Source organism: Oryctolagus cuniculus, chromosome 2 (genome assembly GCF_051225735.1).
Source record: "Oryctolagus cuniculus isolate XC-2025 breed Fujian yellow rabbit chromosome 2, ASM5122573v1, whole genome shotgun sequence".
NCBI lineage: Eukaryota > Metazoa > Chordata > Mammalia > Lagomorpha > Leporidae > Oryctolagus > Oryctolagus cuniculus.
In genome coordinates this window covers 147,729,636-147,747,500 of record NC_142868.1, presented here as the reverse complement: position 1 = coordinate 147,747,500, position 17,865 = coordinate 147,729,636, and positions in this window count along the sequence as shown.

Below are 17,865 nucleotides of genomic sequence, written 5' to 3'. Positions count from 1 at the left end.
CTCTCTCTCTCTTTTTCTCTCTCTCATCCCCCCTTTCAATGAAATAAATTGAAGAAACAGAACATTTATCCCGGTGATAGCATGAAATGACAAGGACGCTCTGAGCATGAAAGTGCAGAGACCTTGGGGGCCACAGTATGAATCAGGGACAAAGATGAGGTGCTGAGATACAGCAGAGAGAGGGGCAGAGGGGCCAGCCAGGGTTCCAGAGCCTTTGGGCCATCAGGAAAACCTGCCCTTTTCGCCCAGCAGTCGCAACCCCGGGCCTGGCCTCACTGCCTGGAGGGCAGAGTGCAGGCAGTGTTTCTGTCCCTGCTCACTCCAGGAGCCCAGGCCTCTGCAAGTTACACACACTGCACCTCCCTCCGTACACAGCCTTTCTGCCAATCCCCCACCCCACCTCCCCACCCCCACCATGAAGGCTGGTCACCAAACCTGTCTCTGAGGTTGCCTTCTCCCATGCTGGGAAGAGGACAGAAGACAGTAGGGTGGGGAACAGGATCGGAGGACCAAATGTGAAAACACTCTGAAAATGAAAACTTTCAGTAACTCTAGAAAAAGACATTTCGAGAACGCTACTGTTGAACGCTATGGGAGGAAATGCACTCTCTCTCCCCCTCGGGAAACAAGACTTCCTCACTTCCTTTCTTGGGTTCAGTTTCCTCATCAGAGGACCCAATCCCCGTACCTTCTGGAGGGGGGAGAAGCAACGCTCCTGGCATCCGACGGGGCCGCATGTTGTAAGCCCTGATTATAGACTTACTGCTGTGTGGTTTTTCCATATGGTTTTCCCAAACAAGAATCCTGAACATCCGATCTCCGTTCTCCCTGCGTGCGCGCTGAACAGCAGGGGTATAAGAAGTTGGCTTTAATGGTATTTAATCTAAGATTCCCAAAAGTCCTCTAAATCTGCCTCACCAGCCGGCACCCAAGTACAAAACGCATGGCCTCAATTAGCACCAGAACCTTCCACCCCCCTCCCAGTGGGCCTCCTGTTCAGCTACACCAAAACAACACAAGTCTGCAGTAGGGAAGAAGGAGCCAAGCCCCATCAAAGGTGTGGAGCTGGCGGGATCTTCCCCAGGCCCGGGGTGAGGAAGGCAGCAGGGGTATAGTGGCAGGGAACCACCTTGGGGAAGGGAGTCGGATTCCTGGGCGCTGGTAGAGAGACTATTCAAGAACAAATCAGGCCGAACAACTCAGTGAGAATTTTGGATTTAAAAGCAGCCAAAAGGCAAATGTCACACTGGGGACAAACAGCCACCTCTTGGGCCCTCTGGCAGGCCAGGGGCCACCTGCATTCCTGCTCAGTGCCATGGAGGGCTGGCAGGGGGACACGACTGTCTATTTGAGGACAGTTAGAGCCGTGCCCCTTTAGGGTCACAAGTGCACCCCAGACTCCAGAGACTGGGGAGAGGCAGCACTAGACTCTCTTCAGCCATCCACAGGCTGTGACTAGAAACTCAGGTTTCCCTGGAGAGGGAGGGCTGTGACTCAACAGGTGAGGGAGTCAGGTGCCTCTCCCAGGTGTGAACTCTTGGGAGCGAGTGACTAAAGGAAGGGCTGGGCTTTCTAAGTTGGGGGGCGGGGGGTCACAGTGAAGGCAGTGACTGTGTCCCGGTCCAGCCAGCACTGCCTGGGACCACAGCTCAGACTGAGGTTTATCTGATGCCCGTCACCATTCGGTGGTCCAGCCTGCCACCCTCTTAGGATCACTGTGGACGGAAGACAGCAGAGAAGCTAAGCCTGCCTGAAGTTGAGACCACCTTCTCTAAGCTGCCTGGCATCCTCCCTGCTACCCAGAACCTCAGGAAAAATGCTCATGGAGCAGGGAACACGTGCTTTGCAGTAAAAAGAAATAATTGACTGACACATGCCTCAGTGTTTTCTTCTTTCATATGGGTAGAATTCTTTGCAGAGTCAGAATGAGGCAAATGAGAAGAGAATGTTTCATGTGTACGGCAAGGTATCTGGTGATACAATAGATGTTCAATAAATATTTCCCCTCCCTTCTTCCCTTCATTGTAATGGCAAATGACTTCAGCTGCCTCAATTCTCCAAGAACATAAATGGGTCATTTATCTTCCACAGGACCCAAAGAAAATGCCTGGATGCCTTCAAATAGTACTTGGGTCTGTCATCTGTCTCCTTAAATGGAGAGGTGGGAGAGACGGAGTGTGGCTGCCCTATTTCCATAAAGCCCAGAATACCCTACACCACAGGGGCCGGTTCTGTGTCATAGCAGGTAAAGCCGCCGCCTACAGTGCCAGCATCTCATATGGGCAACAGATTGAGTCCCGGCTGCTCCACTTCTGATCCAACGCTCTGCTGTGGCCTGGGAAAGCAGCAGAAGATGGCCCAAGTGCTTGGGCCTCTGCATCCACGTGGGAGACCCAGAGGAGGCTCCTGGTTTTGGATCATCCCAGCTCCAGCCCTTGGGGCCATCTGGGGAGTGAACCAGTAGATGGAAGACCTCTCTCTTTCTCTCTATCTCTCTGCCTCTCTGTAACTCTCCCTTTCAAATAAATAAACAAATCTTTGATAAAAAAATAAAATAAAAATATCCTACCACATTGCCTCTAGCGCTCCGAAAGGAAGACGGAAGATGGTACATTCCGAGGGAGGCCAGGCCTTCCCAAAGGTGCTGCAGCCAGGTCCCTGCCCTCAGGCAGGGTGGGAACCCTGAGAAGATGCCCAGGGCTGGAAAGGAACGTGGCAAAGCTCTGGGACCCAGCCACACACGTGCATGCTGTGGAGCATGCCAGCCTCCCATCCCGAGCTCGGCCCCCTCCAGGCCCCTGCAGACAGGTCAGCAGGGAGCACGGCTCTTCTCAGCTCTCCTTCCTCGCAACACTTCCTGTGCTGCCTGCCACCCATCAAAAGAAGTAGAGGTTCTCTGTCCTGCACCCAAGGCATCTGCAGCACCTTCCCCATGGACCTGCCTGGCCTCTCCTCCATGAGCTTCATGCTGCAATATTCCAGTCAAGAGTTCATCTCCCAGATCCACCGGGGCACCCTCTGCCACCCCCCAACGCCTGCTCCAGGTGCCACCTCCTGCGTGATACTTTCTCCCATACACCGGCCGCCCCCAGTCAGGAGAGATCACCGTGGGCTTGGCACTCCCATAGGAGAAGGGCTTTCACGGCACCCAACAGCCTTTTTAGAGCAATGGTGCTGTTGCTCTCCTCCACTCCAGCAAGCACACACACACACACATGGACACACACACACACACACACACGCACGCAATCATTCACCCTTCAGGGCAAGGATTGTCTCTTCCCTTGCATGCAGTAGAAAAACTTGCCGAGGCAAATACTTCAATGCAGAACTACACCCAGAAGAACAGTCAATCCATTCCTTTCAGCATACAGTGGCAAGAGTGCTAACAAATTCAAGAGTTGTAAAGGAAGACATATTCCACAGCAGCGAGTATAAATTTGTCATAGTAACAGCCACCAGCCACCAAGCCAGCACTTGTCCAGAGCACTTGACAGGCACAATTCTAAATACTTTCCAAATATTAATTTGTTTTATCCTTGCAACAATCAAATGGGGTAGCTACTCTTATGGGCGCCATGCTACACATGAGCAAAATAAGCCATCCAGAGCTTTGTAACTGGCCCAGGATCACATATAAAAGAGCTGAGCTAGGACCAGCCCAGGGCAGGCTGGCCCCAGAGCTGGTGCTCTTAACCAAGCACACAGAATGGACTCCAGTTAAGGCATTTGGCTACCACGTGGGCGCCTGTTAGGAATACGCCTTCTCTACAGACCCACGGGGCGGGCAACTTCACTGGGGCAAACCTCTGAATGCCCACACCCGCATTTGCAGAGCAGCTAAACTCCAGAAATGGGATGCTCTGTTTAAACTTACTTTTGTAGAAATGAGGCAGAATCTGCCCTGGCCTAGGTCACTGCCTGCCCTGGATTTTCCCTTTGAAGATAATAGATCTGGTCAATTTAAAAGGGGCAGAGGTGAGGTGAGAAACCAATAAACCCCTTAAAGTTTGGCTGCCTAACTAATCAGTGAATTATGTGCTCATCAATGAATCATAGAAATGAGAGATAGCGGAGCCCCCCGGGGTCACGTGCCCATCCCCCCAGCGTGGGGGAGTCTCTGCAGCCTCCTCCGCCAGTGCTTCTCCAGTCTAATTAGAAATGACCACGCAATGGGGTTCCCACCATTGCCTCTTGGGGAACTATTCTGCCGACTAAGAGACCTAATTATTAGGAAATTGATCATTATATTCATACTAGATTCTTCTCCACACAGTTGTATCACATCGCTTCTTAATTGTTCTCCTTTTGACCCTGCCTCCCCCCCCCCCAAACAATTCCTCCTAAGCACTTCAATTACTTTTTCTCTCCGCTGATTCCCGGCTGGGCCACCGGGGAATGAAGTGGAGAGGAAAGAGAGAAATGAGCGATGGAGGAGGAAGAAACAGAAGCCCGGCAGCCTGGGAGGGCCGCTCAGACCACTGGAAGGCCCTCGCTGTCTCTCACAGGCTTTCTTCCACCTGCCAGAACACAGGGCAGGCTCTGAGCACCCGCGCCCCACTCACCTGAAGGGCCAGCAGAGCACAAGGCAGGGCCAGCCTGGGGACCTTTACTGGGTCTTCCCACCTCCGCTGCCACTGCAGGGGCCTAGGCAGTCTGGGGAAAGTCAAATAACATGGGAAGGGAGGCCGGGGGAGGCCCAAGGATGGCTGGTGGGAGCAGAGTTCCATTATTGGCATCACCCCCTTTTGCATAAAAATGCTGGCCTGGATTCAACAAATCCGAGAATCCTGATGTAGGCAGGCAGGAAGGAAAGGTCAAGAAAACTGAAGGAGGCTCAGGGTGAGCCATGCACAGTTTGGCTAGCCCCACCATGACCAAGTCAGACCCATGGAGGTCAGCCCTGAAAGCGATCCTCAGGGCACACTAGGGCATTGTGGCACCGTGACCCCCAGAATGCTCCAGGACCCAGCCCAGGGAGAGAAGCTGGGAGCAGCATCTCTACACAGAGCCGCGTGGAGTGAGAAGAGGGGAGGTGGTGAAGAGAGAGAGTTCCCATTTACTGCTTCATCCCTCAAATGCCTGCAAGAGCAAGGGAGGTAAAACCAGAAGCCAGGAACTCAATCCAGGCCTCCCACATGAGTGACATCTCCACTGCCTCCCAGGGTCTGCATTAGCAGCAAGCTGCAGTCAGGAGGTAGACCCAAGTATAGAACCCAGGTACCACAATGTGGGACATCCATGTCTTAACCACTAGGCTACATGGCCATTCTAGTTGTGTGTTTTCTCCTAAACAGGCCTGGGCAGTGGCCAGTGGAGAATGAAATTCAATCCACTCTCCAAGCCAAAGGAAAACAGTTTTTGTAATTCATTCAAAAGGACCATATGTGCCAGGGGCTGCCCTGAGAGCTGTCCATCTATTCCTGAAAGAGCATGTTTTTCTGATCTTAGATATTATCAAGCATTCTCTTGAGAATTCTGTCACCGTAATCACATATATCTGCAGTTCTAACTGACTTGAGCACAAGCTCACTGAGGGCAGTGGTCACGTCAAATTTGCACAGCCTGCACGTAGCAGTTATGTCATCAACGCTTCCCAGAGAATCACTGGGGTTGGAGACTCAGCAGGAAGATGCTTCCCAATTAATTATTTCTTCCCAAATGATTCCACATTTTATCTTTTACGTGGTCCACATTTTCCTTGCTTTCTCCACAAGCTGCTTTCCTGCAATGCATCAACGTCTGATAGAAACTTTACCTGTACTTCCCCTGGTCATCTCTTAGGCAGCTCCAGAACCCAACAGATGCCAGCACAGAATGCCAGGGACTCGGGAAACTTTGAGAGCCTTCAATTCAACTCCTCCCTCAGAGAAGAAAGCTGAGGCTCAGCTAAACAAGGAGCTTCCCAGAGCTACATCAGAGTAGGAGCAATTTTCTTTCTTTTTTTTTTTTTTTTAGGATTTATTTATTTATTTGAAAGGCAGAGACAAAGAGAGAAAAAGTCTTCCATCCAATGGCCCACTCCCCAGATGGCCACAACAGCCAAAGCTAGGCTGATCTGAAGCCAGGAGCCCGGAGTTCTTTCCAGGTCTTCCACATGCGTGCAGGGGCCCCAGGACTTGGGCCATCTTCTACTGCTTTCCCAGGCCACAGCAGAAACCTGGATCAGAAGTGGAGCAGCCAGGATCCAAATGGGCACTCACACGGGATGCTGGCACTAAAGGTGGGGGCTTTACTCGCTACGCCACATACTGGCCCCATGTAGGAGCAATTTTCTAAGAAACATGTTTTAATACCTGCTATATGTAAGCCTCTATGTTAGTTGCAAGCATTATTAGGGTGACCAAGGCTTAATTCCTGATATGGAGAAGCTCACAGCTTAGTGGGAGAGATGAAAATATACCACTATCTCCAATACAAGGATGACATGCTTTCATAGAAGATTAAATAAAGTCCTTATAAGCCAGGGGAAATAAAGCAAGAGACAAAGGAAGCCTCCTGAGAGAGCTGACATTCGAGTCAAGTCTTAAAGGGTGAATAGAAGTTGTCTAGAAAGAGAAGGCTGGAGAGACCTTTTAGGAAATGCAAACATGTTCACAGTGCAGCAGGTAAACAGAGTGGCTAGAGTTCCAGAGGGCACACAGTGAAAAGGGGAGAGCAGGGTTGGCATTTGGCATAACAATGAAAATGCCAGTTAAGACACTCACATCACACATCAGAGTATATGGGTTCAATCCCCAGCTCCAGCTCCTGACTCCAGCTTCCTGCTAATGCAGACTGTGGGAGGCAGCAGTGATGGCTCATGTAGTTGGGTTCCTGACATCCAAGTGGGAGACCTGGATGGAGTTCCAGGCTACCAGCTTTAGCCCCTTAGCCACTGCGGGAATCTGGGGAGTGAACCAGCAAACAGCAACTAGCCTCCCACTATCTTTTTCTTTCTTTCTCTCCCCCACTCCCTCTCTGGATCTCTGCCTATAAGATATGAGGGGCTGGCATCATGGTGTAATGAGTCAAGCTGCTGCCTCTGACACTGACATCCCATACCAGTACCAGTTCAAGTCCCAGCTGCTCCACTTCCAGTCCAGCTCCTTGCAAATGCACCTGGGAAAGCAACAGAAGATGGCCCAAGCACTTGAGTATTTGTACCCATGTGAGAGACTCATATGAAGTTCTTGGCTTTGGCCTGGCCCAGCCCCAGCTATTGCGGTCATTTAGGGAGTGAAATAGTGGATGGAAGATATCTCTTTTTCTCTCTCTGTCCTTCCCTTTCTAACTGCATTTCAAATACACAAATAAACAAATTAAGAGAAGAAGGGAATGGTCCTAGAGAGGTAGATTGTGAAAAAGTCTCAATACCACACTAAGAAATTGGATCCAAATTTTGTGTAGTCCTGGTTTTAGAGAAGGAAGAGATGACATGCAAGGCCAGTTGACTAGTTAGAGCTTACTGAGTTTGATCAAGAAATAATAAGAAATTAAGATAAAACAACAACAGAGAATATAAAGAGCTTCAGTCAAGTTGGGGCCCATTCTGAAGATTGCCTTTACTGACTGTATATGAAAGGGATGAAAATAAAATTCAAAAATGATTTTAAGGTTTCTAGCTTGTTTAGCCTTTATGAAAAGGAGAGAATGCAAAAAGAGAAGCAGCTTAAGGGAAGGGATCATTTGGTTTTGGAAAGATTGGCTGTGAAAACCTGGATCTAGAGTTCAACAGGGCAGTCTCAGTTACAAGCAATGAAATGGATTTCCTAGGGATGTGCCAAAGGCAACTGGAGCCACAGGAGCGGGCCATGGGGAGAGTGTGGTGGGAGAAGAGAAGATCTGGAAGAGATCTGGAAGCAAGGTGCACATAGAAACCAAACAAGACAGAGAAGCCAGAAGGGGGGAATGCGGAAGCAGCATCAGAGAGCTGAGCAGGGAATCAGAAGAGGAAACCTCTCTGACACCAGGGGCAGCAGGGCCTAAGTGACGGTATCACAGAGAGATCAGATAGGATGGAGACTTAGAGAAACCAATGCATGTAGTCACTCAAGACCACCAAGGACCCTAAAAGACGACATGGGATAGTGATGGAGTGTAAACCAGATCACAAATCAAATTTAACTGCTTGAATAGCACACTGAAGATTTGGAAGACTCTAGACAATTCCTAACACACATTCAAGACTTGAACTAGCTTAAAAGGAAAGCAAAGTTAAGGTAAAGCTACAGTTCTGTAGGAGAGACTCAATAATATTTACAAAGGGTCAGTCAAAGTTTGATGGGTGAGAATCGTAGACGGTTTGTGAAGTGATGTGGCCAAGACCAAAAGTGGAAGAGGGTGAAACATGGTCTCTAAATGGGAAGAGAATGAAAGAAGATAGCTCAAGGATTAGGTATTAAAATTTACTGACCAGTGCTTTTTTACTGAAATATTTGGATGCATGGGTTGAGGAAACTGTAAAGACTAGATAAAGAGGCTAACAAGAGGGTAATAAACGGTGGGATCACAACTAGGGTGGGCCACGTGAGGCACCTTAGACACAAAATTGAAGGAGGCATTTATTCTTAGAGTCATGCAAATACCGGGTTGGCACAGGAGTTAGTGTCTCTTTAAATTCTGCACTCCAGACACCTCACTCACCTCCACCCTAGCCCTGGCCCTGGAATTACTAAACAACTTCAGCCATCTGGGTGAGATTGGAAATCATGGATTTTTAATGAAGTTCATCATCCCAGTTAGGAAGTTTTCTTCCACAGTGCTTAGATGCTCTGGACAAGAAATAACAGAGAAGGAGAAAGAGAGAGAGAAAGAGGACAGGGGGAAGAGAGAATTAGAGGGAGAGGGAGAAAGAAAAGAGTTCATCAGCCAGACATTGAAGAAACAGACAAAACAAAAGTCAAAGGATGAGAGAACTGAGTGCTTGCAAAAGTGTAGTTGAAATGGTTGCTCAGACAAGGTGGGAAGAGGGATGAAGCTAGGAGGGAGTGGTATGCTGCTAACATAAGGAGAGGTCAAGAGACAGGGCATTGCAATGAGACCAAAGAACAGATTTGAAGGGCATGAAAGAGTAGGAACTCATAGAAGGATCAGAGGTGGTGGTCAGAAAGCAGAATTTCAGAGTTCAGGATTTCAAAAACAGAGTAACTCCAGTTGATGTCAAGGTCTAGTAGTTGCTGTGGGAGCCACTGCTGAAGTGGACTTGGAGGTGAGGTTGTTGGAGAAAGAGGTGGAGCAGGGGCTATGAAGCTGAAGCACTGGGTAGCAGCCTCCATGGGACATGGCTACAGTAGCTGGAGAAAAAAAACATTCTGTCCAAACACTTTTAACATAATGTGAGGGAATAAGGACAAGTTTTCACATACATCCATGTGCCCCTGTTGCTCAAGTCAATCATACCCAGGTATCCAGGAATAGCTTTACTGGCATAAGGTACAGTACATTCCTAGACTCTTATACTGGTGTGCGGCTTCCATATCAACCCCTGTATATTATGTCCTTATTGAATATCATTATATACCTTAGGATACTGCGAGACTCAAAGTTTATATGAATCCTACAGCAAGATGGGATTCAATAGTTGGTGCTATTGTAATATCACTACAGCAAATCTTCCACCTTGCACAGCTTAAAACTCTTTCAACATCATGGAAAAACTCACATGTGGAAGATTTCTATTTCCCAGATTGTCTGCTCTAGTGTGTGGCAAAGTTGTTTTGTTTTGCTTTTTATGTCCTGAGCCCTATTTCCTATTTCCTATTTCAGTGCTTCAGTTCACATTGAGCTGCTTAATGAATAAGGAAAACCATCTGGTATAGCAGGACTTAACTTTAGAAAAGATAACAGGTCAATTCTGGCCATTTTTATTGGAACAAAAACAAAGTCCAGCATTTAAATACCCAAAGACTCAGTCTGAAGTAAGCACATCTGACCTATGAGTTTGAATGAAAGGTCATTGTCATGTAGTGATGACCAAGCTGAGGCTAATGAACACTTTTACAAGGCTGCATCCATTAAAGAACCCGTGCCAGTACTGACCCTATTCATTTTGGTTAGCCTGTTCCAGAAGGAAATTTAAGAATATCTCAAAAACCCATTTCTGCAGGTTCTCCAAGGGGCTTCACATAAAAGAGAGCCAAGAATTAAAGAGCACCACCAAACAACAATGGAAGAGCCAAGGATGCCAACACAGACAATAGGAAATACAATTTTCCCTAATCTCTACCACTGAAGTATTCAGCAGATTTCTAATAGTTATGATCATATTTGTATAAGCCCAATTGACTCTCTCTCTCTCCTTCATATAAAAAATATTAGGGTATTTCAACTACCTGCCAACATTTTGGGGGGGGGGGTCTGTGTAAAGGAAGCATATTTTTGTAATATTGAGGAAATCTATTACAGGTTTAACAAGAATTAATGGTCTTCCAAGATCTTCCAAAGACAATAGCACTTAATCAAACCTTGTTTAAATGTTTGCCTCCTCCAAAAATATATGTTAAAATTTAATTTTGTAACTGCATTATGAGGTAAGATCTTTGGGAAGTGAGTTATGCCATGAAGACTCCATTCTTATGGATAGAATTGTTGCTGTTATCAAAGAATGAGCTCAACGCCTTCTTGCTCACTCTCTCTGCCTCAGCCCCTCCACCTTCCCCCATGGGACAACACAATAAGAAGGCCATCTGCAAATGCTGGCTCCTTGATACTGGATATGGGAATTCTTGGCCTCCACAACTGTAAGCCAAAACTTTAAATTACCCGGTCCATGGTATATTCTGTGATAGCAGTAAAAACATGGACTAAGACACCTCTGAGCCTCGTTTCCTTCTTCACTTGTCTCCCAGTGAGAACTACAAACCCTCCTTTGCTGCAACAAACAGTTCCTTTCCTTCAAGTATGAAGTCAAATGCTACCTCTCCAGGAAGCTTTCTCCAGATATTCTGTCCCCCAGACACCTCTGCTCTCTGATGGGAAGGAGACTTTAAGGCTTGATAGCTGACGGAATCAGCTTTCATTCAGACTATTAACATCGCCATCCAACTAAGTTAGCATCTCCAATGCCCAGTGTAGACTAACTGGATGTGACTAACAAGTAAAAAGAACAGAGAAGGGGAAATGTGAAAGCCTTTTATAGCATTCACCCTGACACTTGATTATGCACTCTTTTGTACAATATTGTCCATATTATGCATCATATACACCCTTCTGTATGACCAACGAGAGGGATGTATGAGCACAAAATTTTGTTTTTCTGGGCCAGCATTGTGGTGTAGTAGGTAAAGCCACCGCCTGCAATGCTGGCATCCCCTATGAGCACCAGTTTGTGTCCTGGTTGCTTCACTTCTGATCCAGCTCCCTGCTAATGCTCCTGGGAAAGCAGTGAAAGATGGCCCAAGTATTTGGTCCCCTGCCTTACATGAAAGAGACCTGGATAATGCTCCTGGTTTTGGCCTAGCAAAGCCCTAGCTATTGTAGCCATCTGGGGAGTGAACTAGTAGATGGAAGATCGATACCCTCCCCCCCATCTCTCTGTCTCTCTGTCTCTCTGTCTCTCCCTCTCTCCCACCCCCTTCCTCCCTCTGTTACTCTGAATTCCTAACTAAATAACATTTTTAAAATAATTATTTATTTATTTGAAAGGCAGAGCCACAGAGAGGCAGAGGCAGAGAGAGAAAGAGAGAGAGAGAGAGAGAAAGGTCTTCCATCTGCTGGTTCACTCCCCAGATGGTCAGCAATGGCTGGAGATGCGATGATCTGAAGCCAGGAGCCAGAAGCTTCTTCCAGGTCTCCCACTCAGGTGCAGGGGCCCAACAACTTGGGCCATCTTCTACTGCTTTCCCAGGTCCTAGCAGAGAGCTGGATTGGAAGTGGAGCAGTCAGGACTCGAACTGGTGCCCATATGGGATGCTAGCACTGCAGGAAGCGACTTTTCCCACTATGCCACAATGCAGGCATTAAAGTAAATAAATTTTTAAAAAAGTTTGTTTTCAAAGATGTAAAGCCAAACCCAGTACCCAGACCTTGGTTTCTAATGCCATTCCCCAATAAAAGGAATCAGATCTCTTTGGAAAAAAAATATAGTACTAATGCTACAGCAAAGAATATGCACAATGAGCCTGAAGTAGCATGCAGTGCCAGAAAGCAAAGAAGTCTCCACAAAACAAAAGGACATAGACATGTCAAAGGAATACATAAGTTTCCATGAAAGAACTCCAAAACTAGTGCTTCCAATGGCCAAAACAAAAGAAATACCATACTGCCAGATTATAATCCAAAATATAAGATAATTATCCACGAGTTCAAACTGATATAAATACATGATGGAGTACACAGATGGGGAGAACACTTCCCTTACAGAAGTATCCCACACAATTTATTTAGATACTCCCCACCAGGAGGTGGAGCTTCACTCCCTCAGTCTCCACCCACCAATCTTGAGTGTGGGCTAAACTTAGTAGCTTGCTTCCCAAGAGTAGAATATGGAAGGGGAGGGGGAGACTTTACAGTGGAGAAATCTGGCAAACCATGTCTGGCTGGGTGATTAAGGGCAACATCATCAGTTAAAAGCATGTACCCCTTCATCTGATGGGATGAGAAGGACACTTCATTTCTATGTTCTTCCTCCTAAAAACACATAACCTAGATCTATGATACAAACATCAAAGAGACCTAAATTGGGACACATTCTACAAAATACTTGGTGGTACCTCTCAAAACCATCAAGATCACCAAAAACAAGGAAAATTTGAGAAACCATCATAGACCAGAAAAGGCTAAAGAGACTGACAGCTAAAAGTATCCCAGATAGGATCCTGCCACAGAAAAATAGTGAAAACTGAATAAGATGCAGACATATCTAATAATGACATATCAGTGTTGATCTCTTAGTTATGATAAACAAACTGTAGCACATAAGATGAAATTCAAAGAAGAAACCTAGTGAGGGATGCCTGGACAACTTTTCTGTAAGTCCAAAGCTCTTCTGAAGTTCAAAGTTTATTTTAAAATGGAAACAGAAAATAATAGATGCAGCGTTGGAACTGGAAGGAATCCATGAAAACACCAAACCAAACCTCTGCCACCTGTGGAAACTGAGGCCTAGAATGGTCAATGGCATGCTCAAGGCAGCAGCTCAGAGAAGAACTAGAACTGAAACCTAGGTCTCTTCCACCCCAGAGCAAGACGTGCTAGGAATAGACAGGTGAGAAGCCTCCAAATAGAAGATGACACTCATGTCACTCAGGAAGGCCACGCCCCCGCTTTGAACTCACTGGTGTCTTGTGGGGGAGGAGCCGGAGGCAGAAGTGCCACTCCTACACCCAGCCTGGTGAGGTAGAGAATCATGGTGGCCGGAGGCAGGGGCCTCCACGGTGCCTTCTTGGGGAGAATCCCTCTGATTCTCTAATTTGCTTCAGAGGTTAACAGTGCCTTCTTATTTAGCTTGTTGCTCCTGTTTTCCTCTGGGGATGAAAAATAGAACTCTGGTTCAAGAATTAGTTGGGAGCCAGCAAAAATGAATAGTAATGAGGTTATTTCTATCAAAATAGCTTCATTACCATGCCAGTGTCTGATAAAACCAAATGTTCACTTCTCTGTAACAAGAAAGGTGGTAAAGGCAGCATCCTTCCACCTTTTAAAAAGAATCCATAGTTTCAACATTGTACACATCTCCCCATTCACATGTGCCCATTTCAGATTAGCCCAAATTAGAATACACATTTTCTCCAGGACACTCTTAAATAATCCAAGGAGGTAATAAAATGTCACTAGTTGTGGGTTTATTTTTTTAATGCTTGGTTTTATTTTAAGGCATACACACTTGAGAATGTTATAATAATTTTCCCTAATTGTGGTAGGGGAAATGTGTTTTAAAGTCTAGAAAGCTAATATGCCTTGCTCATGAAGCAGGCTTCAGGAATGGAATAAAATTATTAACATTCTTGGGGCAGGCTTTGTGACACAGTGAGTCAAGCCTCTGCTTGCCATGCCCGTATTCCATATCGGAGCTCTGGTTTGAGTCCTGGCTGCTTTGCTTGCGATCCAGCTCCCTGATAATGTGCTTAGGGAACCCATGGAAGATGGCCCAAGTACTTGGGCCCCTGCCACCCATGATGCAGTTCCTAGCTCCTGATTTCAACCTGGACCAGCCCTGGCCATTGCAGCCATCTGGGGAGTGAATCAGTGGGTGGAAGAATGATTCCCCCCCCCCTTCTGCCTTTCAAACAAATAAAATAAACCTGAAACTGTTAAAATTCTCTTTGATTTTTTTCATCCACAAGACAGTAGAGACTGTTCATTAAACATGTTAGCAGAGGAGTGTGTCAGTTGATTCTCTGCTCCCCTGGTATACTCCTGGATGCTAAGTAAACTCAGAATCTGGTTCTCCATCCTCAACAAAGGAGAGTGCATCAGGTCTCTAGGATCCCCTTCCCCAATACTAGAACTCACATTTAACCAGTGTAATGCCCATCGCAGGAGCTAGTTACTGCGTAGTTAGCCATTCACAGTCATTCTTCTCCTGCTCCAACTCATTACAAGCTGTAATCAAGGCAGTGCAAAATGACAGACCTGTGTGAATGAAAAACTATCTCACAAGCAGTAGGAACCAAACTCCAATCCCAAGTCCTGCAGTGGAGCATTGTAACTTTAACAGGATATTAGTTGGGCCGGCGCCGCAGCTCACTGGGCTGATCCTCCGCCTGAGGCACCGGCACCGGCACACCGGGTTCTAGTCCCGGTCGGGGCGCTGGTTCTGTCCCAGTTGCTCCTCTTCCAGTCCAGCTCTCTGCTGTGGCCTGGGAAGGCAGTGGAGGATGCCCCAAGTGCTTGGGCCCTGCACCCACACGGGAGACCAGGGGGAAGCACCTGGCTCCTGGCTTCGGATCAGCGCAGTGCGCTGGCCGCAACGCGCTGGCCATGGCAGCCACTTGGGGGGTGAACCAATGGAAAAAGGAGAACCTTTCTCTCTGTCTCTCTCTATTAGTTTTTCCAAGAATGAAATGAATGGGCATGAATCCAAATTGGTAAATCATGAGTCATCCATCCCCTATTTCCACCTGCCCCTGCTCCTCACGGAAGAGTCCCAGAAGTTTCTCACTCAGCCATCTGTCTGCTTGGTCCATCCAGGAACAGTTAACCTCGATGATTATTCTCCACTCAGTAGTCAAACCTTTCCCTTGACACAGCCTGAGAGCTCCGACTCCTCACTGTGACTCTGCCAGCCATTGAATCCGCAAACTCCAGGCGGGCCCAGGATGAGCGCATTGTCTGTAAACTCTGCTTGCCAAGGCGGGTGCCCTGGGGTCTCTCGGGACCACCACAACAGAGCCTTTTCACCCTGAGCAGTGCAAATTGTCCACCAAGGGAGACTTGAAAGTTCTCTTCAATGTCTAGCGCCTGGTGCCTCTAGCTCAGCTCCCACTGAATTTCTACCACTTACCAAGGACTCTTAAAAAACAGACTTTGGATCCTCTCTGGATCCAGTGTAAGAGACAGCTTCAAATAAGTTAGGGGAATTCTGAGATGGAAGACAAAAGAATGGGAATCTTCCTGTAAAAATGTGAGTCACTTGCATGCACACACACAAACATATACATACACACACATACAGAGGCAGCTACTGAAAGCAAATGCACTTGTTAATGTTCAACTCTCCTATCTGGCTATGGAGCAGGCCAGCAATAAAGGGCAGATAGATCAGCTCTTTTAGGCGCGCACACACACACTGCCCGATAAATCAGAAACAATAAAGCTGGAGACAGGCTTGCCGGGCCCCAGCTGGTATTGCTTATATCTGTCCTAAGCAATCAGGGATCATGAAGAAACTTCTTTTTGGAACGCCTAACCGCAAGACTTCACAGTGACCGCCTCAATCCCACATGCCCATGAGCTGAAGGGGGGTGCCGGGGAGTGGATACCTTTATTTTTTTGACAAGATCAATCAGTCTCTCTGGAATCTCCCCATCGCCCACTTCTCCCTGACCAGCTCCCGCTCTCTATCTCACCTGAACATGCAAGAAAGCAGTACCGAAACCATGAGCAATAGCCTCCCTCCTTAGACTTTGCCAAACCTTGGCTCCTTGAGATCCAGAGCACACCTTTAGTGGGCACAGTCATCCACAAGAGGGTGAGCAGAGGCACTGCCTATGCCCAGAAACCCAAGAGAGTCAAAACCACACGCAGTACCCCCTAGTGCTCAAACAATGGAGGACTTCCACCAGGCCAGTTAACTGGAGTGCTACCAGTAACGTCTCTCTCACCAGACTGCAAACCCTAGCCAGGTACAGGGCTTTAGTGATGCAAGATCAGCAAACTTGCAAACTTACTTTCACACTGCAGTCCCAGGAACGATGGCAGTTCTCTGGCCACAACCAAGATCTGTCTCCTCCCTTCCCCCTCGCCCCTGCCTGCATCCTCCCCTCCACACCTGTTCAACACAGAGACACAGGCCCAGCCGGTTCCCATCTAGAAACACACTCTGGGCACATCTCAGCTTTTGCAAATAGACTGGCTTCATCTCTATCCTCTTATTGTGGAGGCCACAAATGGCATCTCATTTTCATTAATTACTGCAGCCTCTACCTATTGTCAGTCATCAGAACCTGCCATATGGTTACCATCAGGTGCGCTCAAGTTCCTATTATGTGGCATTCCCGGATGCCCTAAATAGACACTGCAGATCTGCCTGTGTTTTCACAGGGCCACTTATATTTAAAAAAAAAAAAAAAACCAAACCTCATTCTGCTTCAAGACATCGCTACAGAAGGTCTTTCTGTTTAGCACTGTGCCCTATTGAAAACCTCCATGCTTCCTATTGAATGCTATTTTCCTTCCCCCAACACCACTCCTGAGCAATGGGGAGAACTGTAGACTACTGACTTTGAGAAAGAGAGTTTAGGGAGTGTTCTTTCTATAAACGCCAGGCAGGTGAAATGTATGGGAGGATGCTAGGAAGACTGGTGAAAGGGTATATCGACATTAAGTCCAAACTAGATTCATAAGGAATAAGAATAGCCCCAAAAGGCCCCAAAGAAATCATGCCAATAAGCTATATCATATTGCATCTAAGTATAAAGAAATTATTTTAAGTAATTATTTTCAAATATTTTTATACTGGCCACTGACCATAATACAGGTGACTCATCTTTGCACTTTCTGGGATACTACAAGGAAAAGGAGACTTTATGAGAAACCCCTAAACCATGGAATATGTTGATAGAAAATCCCAGTCCATGCTGCCTCCATAATTTCACACCTTTCTGGACCTCAAGTACCTCCATGCTTTTGCCATCACCACAGGTGTATGCATTGGAAAGTTCCTTTCAGGATCCTGTGACTCTGGAGGAAGTACAGGGTCATGTGGCCTGGACAGATCAATCCCTGTGTTAAATTCTGAAATGAACTTGCACCTGATTGGTCACAGTCTTTGCCCGGCAGTTGCAGTGGCATTTGAGTTACTGGCCATATTTCTGATGGTCATATGAAACCTGCAGTTCTATATTGATGATAGGCTTTATAATTTTGGGATCACATTATGGTCAGTGGTACATTTCTAGAAACTTGCTACAACACATAAATCCATCAGTTGGGTTACGTAGATGTAAAGTACTAAATGTCTATACTGAATTTGGTTTAAACATATAAACATTTCCTACTTTTGCACTTTACCTGAACTCAAACTTTTCAGGATCTGGGAGCCCTGGATGATAAACTATTAACTCTGCCTGGAAATTTGGAAGTATGTATGCACACACATGTACACAAAAACGCATATACATACTTCTCTGCAGTGATTAGGAGAATGGCAATAAAAGGAAGTAGAAAGTGTGGGCATACATTCCACAGTCAACACAGTTTAAAGAAGCTCCCTGTTTTGCTCAA